This window comes from Prionailurus viverrinus, chromosome C2 (genome assembly GCF_022837055.1).
Source record: "Prionailurus viverrinus isolate Anna chromosome C2, UM_Priviv_1.0, whole genome shotgun sequence".
NCBI classification, from domain to species: domain Eukaryota; kingdom Metazoa; phylum Chordata; class Mammalia; order Carnivora; family Felidae; genus Prionailurus; species Prionailurus viverrinus.
The window spans coordinates 60033924-60055498 of record NC_062569.1 but is presented as its reverse complement, the minus strand read 5'-3'; the positions used below and the strand labels follow the sequence as shown (position 1 = coordinate 60055498).

The window sequence follows — 21575 nt, the reverse complement described above, 5'->3', positions numbered from 1 at the left end:
ATAATTGAAAAATAAAAATTATAAATTCTGCAGATTATAAGCTTTTATATCACTGCATAATATCTGTCATTCATATTGTCTTCACTACCCACACACACAAAATTGTGGTTGTATTAGAATATATTTCGTTCAAGTTTATAAAATTAAGTCTTATAAACTCAGCTACACAAAGGAAACAACAGCAAAATATGTATAAAATCTACAACTGATTAACATTTTCAAAATTTCCCACTGTGCAGATTTTCTATTACATTTAGTTGCTTAATAACCACACTCATAAATTTCTATTCTCCAATCTCTTTACCTACATAAAGGTATATGTGAATGTTGAAAAATTCTAATCCACACCTCCATTTCTTCAAGTTCACATATACGGAGTTTGTTTTCTCAGGCAAGTTCTTGTGTCTTTGCAGATATGGATTCCTGTTCTCAGAAATTCTTGACAATTTCCAAATCTTCTAGAGGCCCAGGAAAGGCCTTGTTCTAGTCATTCGCGTGGGCTGGCTAAGGCAAAGTTAGAGATATTGCCAATCTTTTAACACAGTGAGTACTTTCAATTTTCTATGAAGGACACTTTAACAGTCCACAGATCAAAACTTTAACATCTTTTAACAACATCTCTGTCTATAAGCAGTGTCCTAATGAAGTCTTTTACATGGAAATTCAAATGTCTGAGATACTCACCTATAAAAGAAATGTTTGGCAGACTTTTATCTTTAATCAGAGGATATGGCCCTAATGTCCTTGTGCCTATGGTGGCTGTAGTGTGGAAGCCTTATAATCCCTATTTATATGTGTAGAATATCACAAGGGTATTTGTTTACTGGGACAGTGGGAAAAATGCTTCATTTTGGATGCTAATGTGGATAAATTTTCAGTTTTAGTGCCAAAATGTTGATCTTTTCCATTAAGAAAATTGCCTCTTCTCTTTTTAAGTTATTTTTAAACTTTTGGAAGTATTTTATTTCTTTTAAATATCATGATTTTACTTTAGAATCAGTTCTCAGATACTGAATCCAAAGAAAGCCTATAAAACATTAAAATTTAATGATCATCTCCTTATAGAAGGCCAAAGGATCTACATATTTGTATGTTCCTCCTATGTTTTGACACAATCTTTAGCACTTTGGTCTTTGCAGAAAATAGTGAACTACTTATTTGAAAATACCAATTATAAAACAATCTCAGGAGGCCTGAACTAAAGAACCTAAGTGCATTACTCAAATGTATCATATCCCCTGTGTTTTATCACTAGATAAGTTTACTCAACCTGGCAAAATTTATAATCATCAACAAAATAGAATACATTCTCTCTGTGTGTCCTCTGAGGTATTTTTTCTTTCATTATTTACTTTACATGTAAGGGATCAATTTTCTTCTCTATTCAACTAAGTACTTATCCCTTGCTTTAATGTAAGATTTTGGTAATGATTTGCAGCAAAATCGTTGAAGTCCCTTTCATTTTGTTTATTTAGCAGTAATTATCAAATTGTTCTTAACTTTGAAATGTGCCTATCAATTCCAGTTATATTACAACTTCAAGTTCCTGTTATTTGCCAAAAGACTAGACACCAAATCAGAGAAAAAAATTTGCAATGTAATCACAAACCTTAATCTAGATTGCTTTATATCTGTATTTCATAAATATAGACTAATTTATATTTCTGATCATTAGTATGAATGGAATATTCCTGATACAAAGCTGTATCTAGTATTGATAATGTTTTCCTAGTATGATTATGAAATAAAACCTAATCGTATTTTAGCAACATATGTATATTCAAAAACATTCAGATGATGTCACTTTTTAATGATAGCAATTGTCACATTTTTTCCCTTTAGTTATTTAAATTGCATGGACCGTCACTTAAGAAATAATCCATATTTTTCCAAGGTTGTTTTGACATTAATAGCATTTTACTGCAGTTATTCTTTAACATGGTTCAATTACCGTACTTGAGAAATGTTATATCCTTTTCTGTTTAACAGTTTCTTATGATTCACTGAAGTCTGTGACTGAAATGAAATAGAAAGAAATAGACTACCAAAATTGACAATGTTAAGATTGACAGGTGTGCTAAGAAAGCAAGTCACAGTTGGACCTAGAAGTCATCAGCCAAAGAAAGTCATTGAATCCAAAAAATGCTGCTAACATCAAATTGAACAGCTTTCTTATGTTAGCAACTGTGCTGGAAAATAACAAGGTAAATGCATACAAATTTTATTTTTATTAAAATAGTAAATAGATATAGATATGTAAATATACATAATTATGTAATTATATATACATATATAATTATTATTTAGAGATATACAATTAGCAGTATAAGTCTTAACAATAATTTCATCTCATCCTTCTACGTTATCAGTTCTACTATGACAAGGTAAAATTTCTAATAGTGTAATCATTTATCCTGGTACTTACCTTGATATTTCCAGATAATTTTATATCTCTATTTTGATCAATTAGAGATGAACATTTAGCTTTTTTACCCCAACACAATACACTTCTGTCTCTGTTTACTCCTTAGTTATATCACACTTTCTGATTGAATCCATAATTTCATGGGTGTGTTATCTATGTAGTTCACTATGATTCTTTTTTCTTGTGTGCAATGTTGCAAGGTTTGGTTATAATACTGCTTTATGTTTCACCTACAAATTTGCAAACACCAATTGTTATTTTGACCTATTAGTACTGTCATAGTTTAAATACATATACTTTCTGTTTGTCTTATTTGCCCAAAAGGCAGACTTACTATTTTGTTTCTCAGTCTCACTGTTTCACTTGGGTCTGGTTGCACTCTTCCAGGAGCTTATGAAGAAAAGGTGCTAGGAATATTAAACCTTTTTTTTTTAATTGCAGTTAACATACAGTGTTAAATTAGTTTCATTGTACAGCTTAGTGATTTGATACTTATATACAACACCTGGTGTTCATCACAAGAACACTCCTCAATCCCCATCACCTATTTCACCCATTATGCCACTCACTTCCCCTCTGGTAACCATCAGTTCTCTAGAGTTAACAGTCTGTTTCCTGGTTCACCCTCTCTTTTTCCCCCTATACTCATTTGCCTTGTTCCTTTAATTTCACATATGAGTGAAATCATATGGCAAATGTCTTTCTCTGACTTAAACTTCGCAAAGCATTAGACTCTCTAGCTCCATCCATATCCTTGCAAATGGCAAGATTTCATTCTTTTTATGGATGAGTAATACTCCACCATGCATATATGCACCACATCTTTTGTTCACCAGCTGATGGACATTTGGACTGTTTCCATAATTTGGTTATTGTAGATAATGCTGCTATAAACATAGGGGTGCATGTAGCCCTTTGATTTAGTATTTTTGTATTCTTTCGGTAAATACCTAGTGGTACAATTGATGGGTCATAGGATAGTTCTATTTTTAACTTTTTAAGGAATCTCCACACCATTTCCCATGGTGGCTGCACCAGTTTGCATTCCCTACAACAGTGCAAGAGAGTCCCCTTTCTCCACATCTGTTGCTTCTTTTGTTGATTTTAGCTATTCTGACAGGTGTGAGGTAATATCTCATTTAGTTTTGATTTGTATTTTGCTTATGAAGGACGAGGAGCATTTTTTTATGTTCCTGTTGGCCATCTGTAGGTCTTCTTTGGAAAAATGTCTATTCATGTCTTCAGCCCATTTTTACTTGTATTATGTTTCACTAGATGCTGTGTTTTGTAGAAGTTCTTTATATGTTTTAGACACTAACCTTTTACCAGATATATCATTTCCAAATAGTTTCTCCCATTCCATAGGTTGCCTTTTAGTTGTGTTGATTTTTTTCCTTCGCTGTGCAGGACCCACAATTATATGATCAATTAATCTTTGACAAAGTGGGAAAGACAGTCACTTCAACAAATAGTGTTGGGAAAATTGGACGACTTTCTTATACCATACACAAAAATAAATCCAAAATGGATTAAAGACCTAAATATGAGACATGAAACCATTAAAATCCTAGGGGAGAACACAGGCAGTAACCTCTTTGACATTGGCCATAGCACCTTCTTAATAGGTATGTCTTCTGAGGAAAGAGAAACAAAAGCAAAAATAAACTATTGGGACTTCATAAAAATTAAAATCTTCTGCACAGCAAAGGAAATAATCAACAAAACTAAAATGGAATATTAATCACTTAATCATTTATAAGAAAATACTTTTCTTATTATCTTTCTTATAATCTAATAAATTTATATGTATATAATTACATATATATTAAATATATATATATATATATGCTAGAAAATATAACAGGTTTTTTTTCCTTCACTCCCTGATAGAAAAATGTTTTTAGATTATTCTGTGTATTCTAACAACTAGTATTTGGGAGACCAACGATACTATGATTGTAATTCTTGGTATGCCTAAATCCTGTGTCTTACTCTAAGTCTTTAGGACTTCTCTAAATGTTTTAAATTTAGATATTTGGATTATGCTTTCAAACTGATAATTCCTATCCTTCAGTTCTGGGAAAAAAATTTTTTTTCAGGACTTCGTTGATAAGTCCCTCTATCAACTGTCCATGTTCATTTTTTCTTTGACAGAGTGTGTATCTATTTGAAGTTTCCTTTAATTATCTTTCATTGCCTGCTGTCTGGTCTTTTGCCCTAAAGTATTTTGTTCTTTGACTATATGTTATTCAGAAAAATACTGCTCTTCTCTGCATGGATGTAATACATGCAATATGTTGCATTGTTTTTCTTGATTTAAATTTTCTTGTATGCTCTGAATTGTCAGTGTTTCTCCAGACACCTTTATCTGCCTACTGTGCTTTCTGATATTTCCATTAGAAATTTCCTCGAGTGGAATAAATTCATGGCCATCCTTTCAAATTTCAAAATAAGTCATTAAGAAAAACCTTGGAAAGTGTATTTCAATCAGAAGATTTGTTCACTGTAAGGCTTTATTCTAGGGTGATTGAACAAGGGACGTGACATTTTTGAGTGACCTCTAAAATATAGATAGCTTAAGATTTTGTGTCTGGGATAGTTAAGCTTTTTAAATAAATATTGCAAAAAATTCTGCTTAAGGGAATATGCTGAACTGAAGAATTTGGATAAGAGGAATTGGATAGCCAGTCCATATGGAGAATCTTATAATACCTTATATTTTTTCCTTTGGCCCACTGCTACTCTCCATTGTACTTCTGACTTTCTTCAATTTCATATATCTGACCCCTTTTACCAATCCAATTCAGGTCTATCAGAATAAATGATGATTTTTATGTCAAACACTTTGCTTGGAACTATATGCATTACAATACATTACCTTCATTTTAACAGGGAGAATAAATGCATTTTCACGTGCCATATTTAGCTAAATGTTCTTACTGCATACACATTTGGTATTCTCTTTTTTTTTTTAGAAGCCTCATTATTATTGATAACTCTGACGTTTACTGTAATTAAAATAGTTACATTCTCTTTTTCCTATTTTCTTTTTGCCACGGGTAGATTAAGAAAATTAAACTTGAATTTTATTTTAATGTAACTTATACTAAATTATTATATATAGAAACTATCCTTCCACTGATTTTCCTTTTAAAGAAATAGCTATATTGTGGTAGGATATACATGCAATAAAATCACCGTTTAAAATGTACACTATATTTGGGGCACCTGGGTGGCTCAGTTGGTTAAGCGTCTGACTGGCTCACGTCATGATCTCACGGTCCATGAATTTGAGCCCCGCGCCGGACTCTGTGCTGACAGCCTCGGAGCCTGCTTCAGATTCTGTGTCTCCCTGTGTCTCAAAAATGAACATTATAAAAATGTTTTAAATAAAAAAGTAAATGTACAGTATATTTTAGTTTATTCAGAATTGCACTACTATCACCACTATTATAAAACACTTATAATACCCCAAAAGGAAACACTGTACACATAAGCACTTATTACCCACATCCCTCTACCCTCCTAGCTCTAGACCAACACTATTTTATTTTTATTCTCTATGAATTTCCCTATTCTGGACCCTTCATATAAATGGAGTAGTTTGTGGTATTTGTTATGGACTTCTTTCATATACCATAACGTTTTCTTTTTTCCTTTTTGAGATGTAAATGATATACAACATTGTGTAAGTTTAAGCACTTGATAAAGCATATATAAACTTTGACAGGTAACACCTTCACTACCTCACATAATTTCCTATTTTGCATACGTAGTGGTGCCATTTAAGATCTTCCTAACACTATTGTATCACCATGCTATACATTATATCACCAGAACTTATTCATCTTACAACAGAAATTTGTACCCTTTCACCAATATCTCACCACTTCTGACCTTAATTTTCAAAGTATCATTTTTACATTATAATCAAAGTTTGTATGTGTTCCATAAAATGATATATAGATACACATACAAACACACACAGCAGGTATGGTTATTCCATCAAGGCATTCATAATATTTAAGTATAAAAATTTATATTAAAAATGGGAATACAGGACTTTAAGAGAAAAAGTACAACTTTGAAGTATTAACAGTAAATTTTAAATAATTATACATTTCTGTTTGTAGATCAAAATAGATCATATGACAAAGAATATATTTCTCCATTTAATTTCCAAAAGAAAAACAACCTTATGTTGCATAAAAATCACTTGTATGTTCAATATCAGATGTAATTGGCCAATGGTATCATTAAAACCTACAAACATCAAACATTTTCTACAAGTGTAGTTCCATGTGAAAATGATATTAAGAGAAATGCTCTGACAAAGCCTGTTCATGTAATAGCAAGTGAGTATGGCAACTAAGCTCAGTAAAACTAGTAATTCCCATCTTTTAAAACCTTGTTTAGCGATACTTTTGTTTTTCAGTGAACAGCCATTCATGGAGTTGAACAGTTTCCATAGGAAACATAGGAAGGCCCTGAACTCACCTCCTGGATGAAACACACCACATTATAACTATACAATAATTCCTCCTGAAGAAGAATTGAGGGCACATTAAACATCTTCTACACAACTATGGGGCGCCTGGGTGGCGCAGTCGGTTGAGCGTCCGACTTCAGCCAGGTCACGATCTCGCCGTCCGGGAGTTCGAGCCCCGCGTCGGGCTCTGGGCTGATGGCTCGGAGCCTGGAGCCTGTTTCCGATTCTGTGTCTCCCTCTCTCTCTGCCCCTCCCCCGTTCATGCTCTGTCTCTCTCTGTCCCAAAAATAAAAAAAAAAAAAAAAACATCTTCTACACAACTAAAGATAGAATAGCAAAAGAGAACAAGAGACACTGTAACAAAGGAAACTCCAAAGCAGTGGAATGGTCATAGGGAGGGATAGCATTGAGCAACCAGGCATAGATTCCTCTGTCTCTGGAAATAGGAAAATAGCCACAGTTTAAAAGAGCAACTAGCACAAGAAAGACAAAACTAGAACTACACCAAGCAATGCAAAGTGCTACAAGAACACGCTCCAGGTATCAGGGAGTGGAGTGGGTGGGAAACTGTTACTACCCCACCTTAAAAGCCTAGACTAGAGTGGGGTCCAGATGCTATTATCAACAGATCTGGTGCTCAGGGTGAGTTGGCAAACACTGTGAGCACAGAGTTCTCAAGCCCACACCATCCTGTGTGGTGCTGGAACATAGAAAATAAACCATGGGTTGTTTTATCTTTTGTATTATGTATGAATTAAAAATTATAAATTTTGTTTTTTCTTTTTTTTACTTTGTGGTTTTCATTTTTGTACTTTCTATTTTTTTTTGTCATCTTCTTATTTTCTTCATTCATGAAAAAGCCAGAATTCAAAAGAATAACTAACATAAAAACATAGCTCCTGCCAGATACCAAAGAAAGGATACATAAGAACACTGCAAGTTTAAGAGGAACCATTCTGCCTAAATTAGAATAAGTCAAGACATCTCTTAGATAACATCAAGTGAACAAACATTCATATTATAGGGGTCCCAGTAGAATAGAGAAAGGGGTAGAAAATTGATTTGAAGAAATAATAGCTGAAAACTTCACTAACCTACCTCAAGGTCCAAGAAGTACTGAGAGTTCCAAACAAGATATATGCAAGTAGGTCCACAGCACATCACATCATAATTAAAACATCAAAGACAAAGAAATTGTAAAATCACAAAAAAAGAAGCAAAAAGTGACCTACGTGGGAAAACCTGATTTTTCAGCAGAAACCTTGTAAGCCACAAGGGAAAGACATGATTAATTTAACATGTAGAAAAGGGGGTGGGGGTAGGAAACATACACCTACCAATGAGAATAGTCTACCCAAGGAGGCTCCATGCTGCCAGTGAAGGGCTCAACACAGGGCTCAATCTCATGAACCGTGAGATCATGACCTCAGCCAAAATCAAGAGTCAGATGCTCAACTGAGCCACCCAGGTGCCCCTATACACATTCTTTTCAGGTATACATGGAACATTCTCCAGAATAGATTATGTGTTAGGGCACAAAACAAGCCTGAATAAATTTAAAAGAGGAAATTAAAAAATATATATATGGAGACAAATGAAAATCAAACCAGTCCAAAATCTTTGGGAGGCAGCAAAAGCCATTCTAAGCGAAAAAACATATAATAATACAGGCCTACCTCAAGGAACAAGAAAAAGCTCAAATAAACCATGTAACCTTATACCGAAAGGAACTAGTTTCCTCTTTGATTGCTTTGTTGACACATTGGTTGTTTAGTATCCCATTGTTTAGCCTCCAAGTGTGTGTGTTATTTCCAGGCTTTTTCTTGTGATTTCTAGTTTCATACTACTGTGATTGGTAAAGATGCATAGTAGGATTTCAATTTTTTAAAATTGATTTACTGTTCCATTTTCCAAGGTAGAAAGCTCAGTAATTGAAAATTACCTCAACCCTCTCCCTCTTTATGACTGACTGACTGAAAATTCCTGTTGATTATACCTCAGAAAAGTGTTTCAAGTACAACTTATCCTTACCAGGCCCATTGTCTTGGACTTTGTTCAGAAATTGAAGACAACACAAAGAAATGGGAAAACATTCCATGATCATGGATTGGAAGGACAAATATTGTTAAAATGTCTATACTACCCAAAGCAATCTACACATTTAATGAAATCATTATCAAATTATCACCAGCATTTTTCATAGAGCTAGAACAAACAATACTAAAACTTGTAGTAATCACAAAAGACCCCAAATAGCCAAAGAAATCTTGAAGTCCAAAATTGTGATGCCTCCAGCTTTGCTTTTCTTTTTAAAGTTATATTACAACATTGTAGTGATCAAGACAGTATGGTACTGCCACAAAAATAGACATGTAGATCAGTGGAACAGAATAGAAAACCCAGAAGTGGACCCACAGTTAATGGTGAACTCATCTTTGACAAAGTAGGAAAAATATCCAATAGAAAACAGTCTATTCAACAAATGGTGTTGGGAAAACTGGGCCACTTTCTTACACCATACACACAAAAAAAATTCAAAATGTATGAAAGAACTAAATGTGAGACAGGAAACCATCAAAATCCTAGAGGAGAACACAGGCAGCAACCTGTGCTTTCTGACCTCAGGCATAGCAACTTCTTACTAGGTGTATCTCCTGAGGCAAGGGAAACAGAAGCAAAAATGGACTATTGGGACTGAATCAAATAAAAACTTCTTCACAGTAAAGGAAATAATCAACAAAACTGAAAGGCAGTCCATGGAATGTAAGAAGATATTTGAAAATGACATATTGGAAAAAGGGTTAGTATACAAAATCTATAAAGAACTTACCAAACTCAACAACCAAAATCAAATAATTCAGTGAAGAAATGGGCAGAACACATGAATAGACATTTTCCAAAGAAGACATCCAGATGGCTAACAGACACATGAAGAGATGTTCAACATCACTCATCAGGGAAATACAAGTAAAAACTACAATGAGATATCACTTCACACTTGTTGTAATGGCTAAAATTAACAACTCAGGAAATAGATGTTGGTGAAGATGCAGAGAAAGGGGAATGCTTTTGCACTGCTGGTAGGAATGCAAGCTGGTATAGTCACTCTGGAAAACAGTATAGAGGTTCCTCAAAAAGTTAAAAATAGGGGCAACTGGGTGGTTCAGTCGGTTAAAGTCTGTCTCAGTTTTTGGCTCAGGTAATGTTGTTGTGGTTTTGTGAGTTTGAGCCCTGGGTTCATCTGGAAGTGCAGAGACTGCTTGGGACGCTCTCTTTCCATCTCTGCCCCTCCCTCATATGTATGTTCTCTCTCTTAAAATAAATAAACTTTAAAAAATTTTAAGTTAAAAATAGAACTATCCTACAACCCAGCACTTGCACTACTCGGTATTTACACAAAGGATACAAAAATACTCATTTGAAGGGGAACATGCACCTCAATATTTATAGCAACATTATCAACAATAACCAAATTATGCAAAGGGGCCAAAGCCTCATTGATGAATGGATATGTATGTGTACATACACCACATCTTCTATATCCATTCATCAAATATATATATATACACACACACACACACACACACACATATATACATACATATATACATATATATTTGATATATATATGACTAATATATATATATATATATATATATATATATATATAATGGACTATTACTCAGCCATCAAAAAATGAAATCTTGCCATTTGTAATGACATGGATGGAGCTAGAGTCTATTATGCTAAGCAACATAAGTCAGAGAAAGAAAATACCATATGATTTCACTCGTATATGGAATTTAAGCAATGAACATGGGCAGGGGGAGAGAGAAGCAAACTGTAAAAACAGATTCTCAACTATAGAGAATAAACAGGGTTGCTGGAGAAAAGGTGGGCAGTGGGGTGGGTTAAATGGGTGATGGGCATCAAGGAGGGCACTTGTAATGAGTGCTAGGTGTTATAAGTAAGTGAAAAATCACTAAATTCTACTTCTGAACTATCACACTGTATGTTAATCAACTGGAATCTAAGTAAAAACTTGAAACTGCAAAAGAAAGAAAAGGAAAAGCGGCATGGTGATTGGTGGCTGTGGGCTCTGCCTCTCTCTGCCTGTAGCAATGCCCTGTTCTTGGCTAGGATTTTCTCGTGATTCCACATCTCTCAGCACAGATTTCTTATGGTTCTCTGAAATGTGGCTGCTCAAACTCCCCCTTCCTCAAGGTAAATACCTAGGAGTGGAATTGCTAACATGGGCTACCTCAACAAACAAATCAAAGCTCACCTGGTGCAGGGTCCAAAACATCACTACAAGTAGGGAGATAAAGTAACCAAACTCACAACAAGAGACAGCAAGTAACATTCTCCAAAAACCTCCTGAAGGGTCAGGCCCTGGACAGTGTATGACCCCTCTTTAAAATAATAGTGCTTGCAGGTGCAGGGCACATAACAAGCTTTTAAAACACAGAAGGGACAGAAAACTAGCCAAAATGATGAAAAAGAATTCTCCTCAAGAAAGATTCCAGGAAGAAATGACAGCTAAAGAATTGCTCAAAACAGTTATAAACAATATAACTGAACAAGAATTTGGAATAATAGTCATAATAATTGCTGTGCTTGAGAAAAAGCATAGAAGACAGCAGAGAGTCTATTGCTGCAGAGATAAAGGAACTAAAAATAGTAATGATGAATTTAAAAATGCTATCAGTGAGGTGCAAAATAAAACAGAGGCGGTCACAGCAAGGATTAAAGAGGCAGAGGGGAGAATAAGTGAAATAGAAGATAAAATTATGGAAAAATAGGAAGCTGAGTAAAAGAAAAAAATCTGGATCATGAGAGGAGAATTAGAGAACTAAATGATTCAGTGAAATGGAAAAATATCTGTACCATAGGAGTTCCAGAAGAAGAAGAAGAGAGAGAAAGGGGCTGAAGGTGTACTTGAACAAATCATAGCTGAGAACTTCTCCAATCTGGTGAAGGAAACAGACATTGAAATCCAGGAGGCACAGAGAACTCCCTTCAGATATAACTTGAATCAATCTTCTGCATGACGTATCATAGTGAAACTGGCAAAAGATATAAAGATAAAGATGCAGAAACAAAGAGATAAAAGATAAAAAGATAAAGAGAATTCTGAAAATAGCTAGGGGTAAACAGGGCTTAACATGTAAGGGCAGACACATAAGTGTAGGAGACCTATCTACTGAAAGTCGGCAGGCCAGAAAGGACTGGCAAGATCTTCAATGTGATGAACAGGAAAAATATGCAGCCAAAAATCCTTTATCCAGCAAGCCTGCCATCCAGAATAGAAAGAGAAATAAAGGTTTTCCCAAAAAACAAACAAAACAACTTAAGGAATTAATCACCACTAAACCATATCTATAAGAGATCCTAAGGGGAACTCTGTGAGTGAAATGTTTCAAGGACCACAAAGGACCAGAGACATCACTACAAACATGAAACCTACAGGTAGCACAATGGCTCTAAACCCATATCTTTCAATAATAACACCGAATGTAAATGGATTAAATGCTCCAATCAAAAGACATAAGGCATAAGAATGGATTAAAAAACAAGAACCATCTATTTGCTGTCTATAAGAGACCCGTTTTAGACCTGAGGACACCTTCAGATTGAAATTGAGGGGATGGAGAACTATATATCATGCTACTGGATAGATAAAAGAAAGCTGGAGTAGCCATACTTACATCAGGCGAACTAGACTTTTAACTAAAGGCTGTAACAAGAGATGAAGAAGGGCATTATATCATAGTTATGTGGTCTATCCATCAAAAAGAGCTAAAAATTATAAATGTGTATACATTGAATTCAGGAGCACCCAAATATATAAAACAATCACAAACATAAGCAATCTTATTGGTAAGAATGTGGTAATTGCAGGGGACTTTAATACTCCACTTACAACAATGGACATATCATATAGACAGAAAATCAGTAAAGAAACAATGGCCCTGAATGATACCCTGGACCAGATGGACTTGACAGATATATTTAGAACTTTTCATCCTAAAGCAGCAGAATATACATTCTTCTCTAGTGTACCTGAGACATTCTCCAAGATAGATCACATACTGAGTCACAAAACAACCCTCAATAAATATAAAAGAATTGAGATCATACCATGCACACTTTCAGATCACAATGCTATGAAACTTGAAATCAACCACGGGAAAATGTTTGGAAAACCTCCAAATTCATGGACGTTAAAGAACATCCTACTAAGGAATGAATGGGTCAGCCAGTAAATTAAAGAAGAAATTAAAAAATATATGGATACAAATGAAAATGAAAATGCAACAATACAAACCCTTTGGGATGCAGCAAAGGCAGTCCTAAGAGGAAAATACAATACATTGTAATCCAGGCCTATCTCAAGAAACAAGAAAAATCCCCAATACAAAATCTAACAGCACACCTAAAAGAACTAGAAGCAGAACAAAAATAACAAAAAACTGAAACCCAGCAGAAGAGAAATAATGAATATCAGAGCAGAAATAAACAATATAGACTCAAAAAAAAGTAGAACAGATTAATGAAACTAAGAGTTAGTTTTTTGAAAAAAAAATGATAAACCTTTAGCCAGGCTTCTCAAAAAGAAAACAGAGAGGACCCCAATAGGTAAGATCACGAATAAAAATGGATTTATCACAACCAATCCCTCATAGTACAAGCAGTTATCTGAGAACACTATGAAACATTCTATACGAAAAAACTGGACAACCTGAAAGAAATGGAAAAATTCCTAAACACCTACACACTACCAAAACTCAAGCAGGAAGAAATAGAAAATTTGAACAGACCCATAACTAGTGAAGAAATTGAATCAGTTATCAAAAATCTCCCAACAAATAAGAGTCCTGGACCAGATGGCTTCCCTGGGGAATTATACCAGACATTTAAAGCAGAGTTAATACCTATTCTTCTCAAGCTGTTCCAAAAAAATAGAAATGGAAGGAATACTTCCGGACTCATTCTATTGAAGCCTACATTACTTAGATTCCCAAACCAGAGACCCCACTATAAAAGAGGATTTCAGGCCAATATCCCTGATGAACATGGCTGCAAAAGTTCTCAACAAGATACTAGTAAATCGAATTCAACATCATGTAAATGAATTATTCATCATGATCAAGTGGGATTCATTCCTGGGCTGCAGGACTGGTTCAATATTCACAAATCAATCAATGTGATACATCACATTAATAAAAGAATAAGAACCATATTATCCTGTCAATAGATGCAGAAAAAGCATTTAACAAAATACAACATCCTTTCTTAATTAAATCCTCAAGATAGGCAGAATAGAAAGAACATACTTAAACATAAAAGCCACATATGAAAAGCCCATAGCTAATATCATCCTCAATGGGGAAAAACTGAGCTTTCCCCCTGAGATCAGAAACATGACAGTGATGTCCACTCTCACTACTGTTGTTTAACATAGTGTTGGAAGTCCTAGAATCAGAAATCAGACACAATGAAATAAAAGGCATCAAAATTGGTAAAGAAGAAGTCAAACTTTCACTTTTCGCAGACATCATGATACTCTACATAGAAAACCCAAAAGACTCCACCAGAAGACTGCTAGCACTGATAACATGAATTCAGCATGGTAACAGGATACAATATCAATGCACAGAAAGTGGTTGCATTTTTATACACCAATAATGAAGCAACAGGAAGAGAAAGCAAGAAATATCCCATTTACAATTGCAGTAAGCACCATAAAATACCTAGGAATAAACCTAACCAAAGATGTAAAAGATCTGTATGCTGAAAACTATAGAAATCTCCTGAAGGAAATTGAAGGCGGAAAAAAAAATGGAAAAACATTCCATGCTCATGGATTAGAAGAATAAATATTGTTAAAATGTCAATACTACCCAAAGCAATCTACACATTCAGTGCAACCCCAATCAAAATTGCACTGGCATTCTTCTCAAAGCTAGAACAAACAATCCTAAAATTTGTATGGAACCACAAAAAGACCCCGAATAGCCAATGTAATATTGAAGAAGAAAACCAAAGCAGGAGGCATCACATTCCCAGACTTTAGCCTCTACTACAAAGCTGTAATCATCAATACAGTATGGTATTGGTACAAAAACACATAGACCAATGGAATAGAATAGAGAACCCAGAACCCACAAATGTATGGCCAACTAATCTTTGACAAAGCTGGAAAGAGTATCCAATGGAAAAAAAGACAGTCTCTTTATCAAGTGGTGCTGGGAGAGCTGGACAGCAACGTGCAGAAGAATGAAACTAGACAACTTTCTTACACCATTCACAAATATAAACTCAAAATGGATGAAGGACCTAAACATGAGACATGAAACAATCAAAACTTTAGAGGAGAAAGCAGGCAACAACCTCTTTGACCTCAGCTGTGGCAATTTCTTACTCAAAACATCTCCAAAGTCAAGGGAATTAAAAGCATAAATGAAATATTGGGACCTTATCAAGATAAAAAGCTACTGCACTGCAAAGGAAACAATCAACAAAAGTAAAAGGCAACCGATGGAATGGGAAAAGATATTTGCAAATGACATATCGGATAAAGGGCTAGTATCCAAAATTGGTAAAGGGCTAGTTACCAAAATTGGTAACTCCCCAACCTCCATACCCAAAAAACAAATAATCCAGTGAAGAAATAGGCGAAGACACGAATAGGCACTTCTCCAAAGAAGACATCCAGATGGCCAACTGACACATGAAATTATGCTCAACGTCACTCATCATCAAGGAAATACAAATCAAAGCCACATTGAGATATCACCTCACACAAGTCAGAGTGGCTAAAATGAATAACTAAGGAAACTACAGATGCTGGCGAGCATATGGAGAAACAGGAACCTTCTTGCACTATTGGTGGGAATGCAAACGGGTGCAGTCCCTCTGGAAAACAGTGTGGAGGTTCCTCAAAAAGTTAAAAATAGAACTACCCTACAACACAGCAATAGCACTAGTAGGAATTTACTCAAGGGATACAGGAGTGCTGATGCATAGGGGCACATGTACCCCAATGTTTATAGCAGCGCTATCAACAGTAGCCAAATTATGGAAGGAGCCTAAATGTCCATCAACTGATGAATAGATAAAGAAGTGGTGGTTTATATATGCAATAGAATACTACTTGACAATGAGAAAGAATGAAATCATGCCATTTGCAGCAACATAGATGGAACTAGAGGATATTATGCTAAGTGAAACAAGTCAGTCAGAGAAAGACAGATATCCTATGTTGTCACTCATATGTGGATCTTGATAAACTTAACAGAAGACCGGGGGTTGGGGGGAGAAGGGGAAAAAATAGAGACAGAGGGAAGCAAACTGTAAGAGATTATTAAATACAGAGAAAATAATGAGGGCTGATGGGGAGTATGGGAGGGGGGAAATGGGTGATGGGCATTGAGAGGGCACTGGTTGGGATGAACACTGGGTGTTGTGTGTAACCCAATTTGACAATAAATTATATCAAAAACTTTTTTTAAATAAAAGATATAATGCAGGAAAAAAAAGAAACTGCAAAAAAAGTATTCAATCCTCTGTATCTGTAAATTTGTACAATGTGCTTTGATATTCATGTACTGTATTTCTCACCAAAAATTTTTCCCCAACATCTTACGCTGATGAAGCCCAACCCTTCGATGTTAACAAGCATTAAATATCATTAGGCTTAGCCCTTCAGTAGGCAGATGAGAAAACCTGAATTCAGAGGAACTAAATCCCTACAACTGAATGGTACAATTTTCCAAAGACAGGTAGCTTGTTAGTATAGGGCTGGGACTAGAACCCAGATCTGCTGATTCCCCCATCCTGAGGTCTAAATGACAAGGTACCTTAGTAAAGTTATCCAAAAGAATGCCATAGAATTTTTAGTCCAAATCAGAGTTTTAAAGTAAGAGTGTAAGTTATTTCATCTCTGAGCAAGCAGTTTGACAAGGCTCATTAAGCTGAAACTATTATTGAAGTTATTCATCTTTTGAAATGTTAGATTTCTTTTGAGACATTAAAGACAGTTCTAAATTACTCCTGTGATGTAATTTTATATTGTATCACTCTAAGTAACTTCACTTTACCAGTTCTAAAACTTTGTCTTAATGTTTTTCTGATCACAATACTCTTTAAAATTATCTATCGATTGTTTTACTTTGTTCTTGTCTCTTTCCACTAAGTATACTATAGATTTCATAAAAGCAAGAACTTGTCTGCTTTGTTTGTTGCAGTAACTCAAGAATGCAGAATACTGGATACTGTTGACACTTAATACATATTTTTCAATAAATTGCTTCAGTGGTTTATTGAAAATTTTTTGAAATGCATTCTAATTACTGAAATAGAAATGACTAGCTTCAAAACCATGACTGTGAGTCATCTTTAAAAATTATTACATTTAAAAGACATTTTAAAGCAAATAAAATTGTCACTCAAAAATATACTAACAATATCAGTACTAACAATATTAAACAATCTTATTCCTTACACCAGGTTCAAAGTACTTGTAATGGAACCAAAGTTTATCTGCCCAGTGTCCAGAAAAGCCAATTACTGAGGCATAAGTATGCAACAAGGAAAGGGGTTATTTGAGAGGCAGCCAAACAGGAGAAAGACAAGGCAAGCCTCAAACCACATCCCAGAAAGGAGGAGAGTGAGGGCAACTGGAAGGCAAACAAAAAAAGGTCTGGGTAAAAAGTTGCAGTTGCCCTTCTTAATCCAAATAACCCTTTGGTTAGGCTTCCAACCCCCACTTTCTTTTCATCATTTCTCATTCTTGAGGCAATTGGGTGATGACCTCTCTAGTTACTTCCTGCTGAAATGGGGTGAAGATCACGATTATAGGAATTGAATCCTTCTTCACTCATTTATACATATTCTTTAGTTCAAGGTTGAATCCCAACATTCCGAATTAACAAGATTTTTGTACTTTGGTTAATAGTGCTTATACTATGTTTTATCTAGAGCCTTAGCGAAGATTTGTTGCAACTAAATAGCTTGTTGTACTTACGGATGGATTTCTTTGGATCAATTCTCCCAAATAGTTCTAGGTCCCTCAGAGGCTTGTTGGTCCAACCAGTGTTCTTGTTGATGTTCTCCTTGCTGACAAGGTATAGGGAACCTGTGGATTCTTTGTAACTTCAGTGTGATGAATCCACAGCTTAAATCCCTTATGATTTCACTGAAGAATTGGTAGTTAACAGCACCTCATAAAAGTATTGTCCAACAAAGTTGGATTTGGTTCTCTGGGTGCTTGCTCTTCTAAGTCTTTAATAAGTCTCCAGGATTCAGGTGGTATAAAAGCACATCTGTGGGGTACATAAACCTGATGAAGTAAATTTATGTACTTAATGTACCTGATAGTATCTAATTCTCTAATGTGAGCCCCACCAAGTCATGAAAGGAGTGTCAAAAAAAGTCTTCCATATAACATTTCACAGGGGCTTAAACCAAGCCTACTTCTAGAGGCTACTCTTACCTTACCTCAGGGTAATTAGTAAGGCTTTTTCCCAAGTTGGTTTCTCGGCATATCTTTGCCAAACTTCATTTTTTCTGTTTTTCCAGATTGTTGAGGGCATTCAGGAAGGGTAACTTCCATTGAACGCCCAAGGATTGGACACTACTTGTGTGATTTTTGCCATAAATACTGCTCCATTGTTTTTCTGCATGGTTAGAGGTAATCCAAACCTAAAAATTATTTTGCTTAAAAATTTTACAACTTCTAAAGTTTTCTCTGAATAGTATGGAAAAGCTTCAACTCAGCTTGTAAAGGTGTCCACAAATACCAGCAAATATCTGAGTGAAATCATATGGTACTTATCTTTCTCATTCTGACTTACTTCATTTGCTATAATACCCTCTAATTCCATCCATGTTGTCACAAGTGGCAAAATCCCATACTTTTTTTTTATGGTTAACAAAACAGACAAAAAACGTAAGACAAAATAGAATCAGACAAAAATATACAGATAACTGTTGCCAGAGGGAAGGGGTAGTGGGAGGATGGGAAAAATGGTTGAAAGAAAGTAGAAAGTAGAGGCTTCCAGATGTATAATGAGTAAGTTATGGGGATAAAAGGTATAGCATAGGAAATACAGTCAATAATATTGTAATAGCATTGTATGGTGACAGAATGTAGCTACACTAGTCATAAGCATAAGGTATAGAGATGTTGAATCACTATGTTGTAGACTTAAACTCATATAACATTACATGTCAACTGTACTCCGATTAAAAATGTTAAAAAATAGATCAGCAAATATTGAAAATTACCTGTTTTCGGCACCATGGTAAAGTCTGCCAGGTAAAGATGCCTCTAAGTTGTATAGCTTTTAGAACTGCTGGGGCTGCTGTTTAAGATTGTTTTTAGCAAAAATGTCACATTTTTAAAACAGGTCTCTGAAGATTGGGACCTTTATATATTTCTGGATCTACTGGAGTAGCACCTCACCCATAATGGGTGCTTTGGTGAATATGGTTAATTATTTCTTCCATAAGAAGTTCTGGGATAAGGATTTATTATATTTCTAGCCATCTTTAGTGCAAACACGGTGTCTAAGTCCCATTTTTTGCTCATCTTAGGACCTCCAGGGAATACTAGAGTTGCTATTTAGTGAAGTCTGTGTCTGGTACTGAAATCATTATAGAGTTTTGGAATCTTGTATAGGCTGCCATCTTGGCAGCTTAATCTGCCCAATTGTTCTGGGGTCCTCCGCAATGGACAAGAGCTGAGTCATCACTGTATCTAGCTCTTCATTGTCCTTGATCCAGAAGACTGTTCCCTACCATGAACATCCCAGTCTGGATTTTACAATTGCTGATCTATCAAATCAGGACAGCTGGAATAAACATATTCAATTACCTGTAGGTATCTGGTGATCTTTCTGAATAGCCCATACAGCTGCAGGCATGAAGATTGTCTAGGGCCATTGTGGCAGTTTTTCTCTGAATATTACCTCAAGTTGCCTAGCTTCAGGTGGCAGGGCTACAGGAAAAAAATAGTACTTTTAGTTCTCAATGATTATAAATAAAGAGAATGGGAGAAAATTGGAAACCTTAGTTTGAATAGTCATATCCAGACCTAGAGGAAATCAGAATTTAGGATCCAGTCCAGTTTTATAGGCAAACAAACATTCAAAGACAGTTAATCAGAAATAGGATCTAACATACACAAAGGTGTGTTACTGAAAGGTAGTTCTCTAAAATCAGCTTCATTTCCACCAAAGATAGTCAAATTAAGACTAATTTTTAAAAATACAGGAGCACTGATGCATAGGGCCACTTGTACCCCAATGTTCATAGCAGCACTCTCAACAATAGCCAAATTATGGAAAGAGCCTAAATGTCCATCAACTGATGAATGGATAAAGAAATTGTGGTTTATATACACAATGGAATATTACATGGCAATGAGAAAAAATGAAATATGGCCTTTTGTAGCAACGTGGATGGAACTGGAGAGTGTGATGCTAAGTGAAATAAGCCATACAGAGAAAGACAGATACCATATGGTCTCACTCTTATGTGGATCCTGAGAAACTTAACAGGAACCCATGGGGGAGGGGAAGGAAAAAAAAAAAAAAAAAGAGGTTAGAAAGGGAGAGAGCCAAAGCATAAGAGACTGTTAAAAACTGAGAACAAACTGAGGGTTGATGGGGGGTGGGAGGGAGGAGAGGGTGGGTGATGGGTATTGAGGAGGGCACCTTTTGGGATGAGCACTGGGTGTTGTATGGAAACCAATTTGTCAATAAATTTCAGAAAAAAAAAAAATAAAAAAAAAAATAAAAAAAAATAAACTGTATCTGTTAACTTAAAAAAAAATGTTTGTGGAATAAATAAATTGTGATTACTTGGCCTGCAAAAAAAAATAAATAAATAAATAAATAAATACGTCATTCCACTCTTAAAAAAAAAAAAATAAAAAAAAAAAATAAAATAAGTCCACTTTTCAGCAACATGCAGAAGGTTGAAACTAGACCACTTTCTCACACCATTCACAAAAATAAACTCAAAATGGATAAAGGACCTGAATGTGAGACAGGAAACCATCAAAACCCTAGAGGAGAAAGCAAGAAAAGACCTCTCTGACCTCAGCCGTAGCAATCTCTTACTCGACACATCCCCAAAGGCAAGGGAATTAAAAGCAAAAATGAATTACTGGGACCTTATGAAGATAAAAAGCTTCTGCACAGCAAAGGAAACAACCAACAAAACTAAAAGGCAACCAACGGAATGGGAAAAGATATTTGCAAATGACATATCAGACAAAGGGCTAGTATCCAAAATCTATAAAGAGCTCACCAAACTCCACACCGGGAAAATCAAATAACCCAGTGAAGAAATGGGCAGAAAACATGAATAGACACTTCTCTAAAGAAGACATCCGGATGGCCAACACGCACATGAAAAGATGCTCAACGTCGCTCCTCATCAAGGAAATACAAATCAAAACCGCACTCACATATCACCTCACGCTAGAGTGGCCAAAATGAACAAATCAGGAGACTATAGATGCTGGAGAGGATGTGGAGAAACGGGAACCCTCTTGCACTGTTGGTGGGAATGCAAATTGGTGCAGCCATTCTGGAAAACAGTGTGAAGGTTCCTCAGAAAATTAAAAATAGACCTACCCTATGACCCAGC

The 21575-nt window shown here is 35.4% G+C and overlaps 1 long non-coding RNA gene across 1 annotated transcript; it reads right to left on the bottom strand.

Annotated features, from left to right (window-relative positions):
• Positions 1-5730: 5730 nt before the first annotated feature.
• On the bottom strand, positions 5731-19916 carry LOC125175266 (uncharacterized). Its single transcript, XR_007155726.1, has 3 exons — positions 19795-19916; positions 17944-18241; positions 5731-5777 (listed from the first exon to the last, which is right to left on the bottom strand). It is a non-coding gene; the product is annotated as an uncharacterized LOC125175266 (long non-coding RNA).
• Between the last annotated feature and the right edge of the window lie 1659 nt (positions 19917-21575).